Below are 3,771 nucleotides of genomic sequence, written 5' to 3'. Positions count from 1 at the left end.
ACTCTCCCAGTGAGCCAACCCAAGCCTACTTACGCTTTTTAATTACCCGCATCCACTGGTCTGTGTCCACATTGCTCAGTGCAATTGCAGGAAAGATTCCACAATCACTGGGATCGAAGGGGTGTGAGGTATACATTTAAGTGCGAAAACCAACTTGCCTTCAAGGAAGCCATGGAAGCAACACTGGGTATGGTCAGAGGCGTGGGCCCTGCCTGATGGCGCTATACCATTGTAGCTTATTCTTTCTACTCCAGGATCTCAGATGAAGGAGATGTTGAGGTTCAGCAAAGCAGGAAATAGTTGGAGGGGAGACCTGGGGAAAGTGGCAAGAGAAGAAAGTCTGGGGAAATTGCAAGGGACCAAGTCACACAGGGCGCTGGGGATAGTTGAACACCCGGGGTGGGGTGGGGGAGTGTGTGGCCGTCAAATGGCTGCTTCTCCGTTGTGTGGAGCTGGACGTGGCCTGGCCCTCACCTCCTTGTTCCCCTCTCACCCAGAGGCAGAGGCTTCTGAGTGAAGGGGTCAGGGCGGACAAACCTGTCCTGCTGGCTCAGGCTTGGACCAGCCGGGTCAAATCACATTCCGCAGGTTTGTGGTTACACAGAGGATAGTGGCAGACCTGAGGCACAGATGCAGGCCTGGCTGCTTGACCACCACAAGCAGCTGTGGGAAGGCCTGTCCTGTCCTGTCCTGACTGCTCAGGTGAAGTTGGAAAGTGGTCAGCAGAATAACTCTTCCTGACCTATACACGTATACATCTTCAGGTCCGGCCGTGGCATTCATTCATGCATTCATTTTGTCTTTTCTTTTTCTGTATTTAGGACAGGGTCTACAGGGTTTCACTTCATAGATGGGACTCGTAGTGATTCTCCTGCTTTCAGCCTCCCAAGCGCTGGGATGATAGGCATGCGCCACCATGCCCAGTTTCAATCACCCTCTGAGTGCGCCCTGTGGGCAGGCCCAGCAGGCGTGCTGAATCCCCAGGCCGCAGCTCTCTGCCTAAGCAGGCACTTTAGTCTGCTGAGCTATTAGATGGGCCCTCATTTTGTCTTTTCTTTTTAAGACTGGGCCTCACTCTGTAGTTCAGGCTGGCCTTGAACTCACTTTGTGTCCCAGGCTGGCCTCGAATTCACAGTGATCCTCCTGCTTCACTCTCCTGAGTGCTGGGATTACAGGCGTGAGCCATCATGCCGGGCTATGCATTTATTTTTGCAGGACTAGAAACTGAACTCAGGGCCTTGCACATGCTAAGCAAGTGCTGTACCACTGAGTCATCCTCAGCCCTCTTTAGTTTGTATTTTGAGCCAAGATCTCACTAAGTTGTCCAGTATAGCCTCTGACTTATGATCCTCTTGCCTCGGCTCCTAAGCATCTAAGAGTAAAGAAGATTGTGGCACTGTGCCTGGCTTACACCTTTCTGTCGTACATTATGAATCAGTGCTGAAAGAAACAAGAAGACCCAATGAATACAGCTTCAGAGGTCTCCCTGAGATTAGTCTCTTTCCAAGTGAGCCCTGAGCCACAGAAGCGTCTCACATGTATTGAAGGCTAAAAGCAGGCTAAGGAATGTGCATAATTACTTTGTTGAACACAAACTACTTTCACTATCGACTTCCACCATTTGCCTAACACTAGGTTTACACAAATGCTAGCTGGTAACATCCCAAGCAAGGGATCAGAGAACAGACAGGTTGTCATCAGGAGAAGCAGTTATCTGTAGCCTCGAATCCCAGCTTGCCAGGATTTACAAGTGAGACAACAGTTCTCCTCAGACTCTATTTATTGCTACCTACTCTCTTGGGACATTAGGTTTTTGTCTCATATCTATATTTCTTCTCTTCTTTATTATCATTTACATTTTTATTTGTCTTGGGGAACAAAAGCATTTATCATCATAAAATATTTTGGAAATACCAATACTAAAATATTCAAAGAATGAAATAAAAGAAATCTCCTGTGACTCCCCTTCCTTAATAACCAATGTTAACAATCAGTAGAACTTACTTTCTTTTAAAATTGTTATTATTGGCTGGGGAGATAGCTTGGTGGCATAAGTACCTGCCTGGCAAGTGCAAGGTCCTGAGTTCAGTCCCCAGTACCACATGCTGTGCCAGCCCCAGAATCAATCGTGGTGGGGCATGCCTGTAATCCCAGCACTAGGAAGGCTGAGTGAGACAGGAGGATCACAAGTCCAAAGTACATAGCAAGACCCTGTACCAAAAACAAAACATCAGGTTATTAGGTTATTTGAACTTGCTCTGTTGTTCTGATATGAGTATTTATCAGTATAAGTTTTCCTCATAGAACTTCCTTCACTGTGTCCCATAAATTCTTGGAATGTTGTATTGGCACTATCATGTGATTGTAGAAATTGTCTAATTTCTTCTTTAACCTCATCTGTGACCCATTTGTCGTTCAGGAGGGTGCTATTTAATTTCCATGTACTTAGGAAGTTCTTGTGGTTTCTTTTACTATTGATTTCAAGTTTCATTGTACTATCCTCTAATAATATCCATGCGATAATTTCAATTTCTTTTTGCTTACTTAAACATGCCTGGCAAGCACAAGGTCCTAAATTCAATCCCCAGTACCACAAAAAAATAAAATAAAAAATGAAATAAATAAATTAAACATGTTTTATGAGCTAGTCTGTGGTCTATTTTGGAGAATATCCCGGGGACAGCTGAGAAGAATGTGATATCTTTTTTTTTTTTTTTCTTCCAGAACTGGGGCTTGAACTCAGATCCTTGCACTTGCCAGGGCAGTGCTTATTCTACTGAGCCATCTCCCCAGCCCAAGAATGTGATATCTGGTGTGATAGGGTGGAACACTCTGTAGACATCTACTAAGTCCATTTGTTCAAAACCTTGGTTCAGTTCTAACATTTCATTAGAACTGTTGATTTTTTGTCCAGTTGATCTGTCTTTTTGTGACAGCAGGGCATTGAGATCTCTCAATACAATTGGATTGCTGCTTATTTTATTCTTCCTGTCTATTAACGTTTGTTTTATATAGTGGGGTACAGTGATATTTTGTTGCACATATATTTATGATTGTTATCTTTTTTTGATTTTTCCCTTTACAAGGAGGATGTTGTGACTTTCTTTATCCCTCTTAATCAGTCTTAGCTTAAAATTCACTTTGTCTGCAAATAAAATAGTTCCCCTGGCTTTCTTCTGGGTTCTTGTTACATGGAGTATTGCTTTTCTCCTCTGATCTTCAGTTTATGAGTTTCTTCTTCAATTAAACATGTTTCTTATATGCAGAATAGGTTGGATCTGCTTTTGATCCATTCTGCCTATGTGTCTTTTTTTGTGGTAGAGGGGATTGTACTGAGGACCTTGTACTTGCCAGGCATGCGCTTATGCCACTGAGCTATCTACTCCGCTCTTTGTATGTGTCTTTTGACTGATGAATTGAGTCTATTCACATTGATGGTTATAACTGACATGTATTGACTTAACCTTATCATGTTATTTTCCTGTTGTTGGGTCGTTCCCCCCCCCCCCCCGTTTAATTGTTTGCCTTTCTTGGTGGATTCATTCGTTCTGGTTCATGGAATTGTAGCCCTTGTTCTCTGCTTTTAGAATGTACTCCAGAACATTTTGGAGTGCTGGTTTGGTGATCATGAATTTCCTCAGGTGTTCTTTGTCATGTGATAGTTCATTGTTTTTTTTTTTTTTTTTTAATGATACAGGGGATCGAACTTGGGACTTTGTGCTGTCACGATGTTCTTTGTCATGGAAGTATCTTATTTCTCCATTAATTTTT

Source organism: Octodon degus, unplaced genomic scaffold (genome assembly GCF_000260255.1).
Source record: "Octodon degus isolate 3935 unplaced genomic scaffold, OctDeg1.0 scaffold00083, whole genome shotgun sequence".
NCBI classification, from domain to species: Eukaryota; Metazoa; Chordata; class Mammalia; order Rodentia; family Octodontidae; genus Octodon; species Octodon degus.
The sequence above is the reverse complement of the archived record's forward strand: the minus strand, read 5'-3'. Positions refer to the sequence as shown.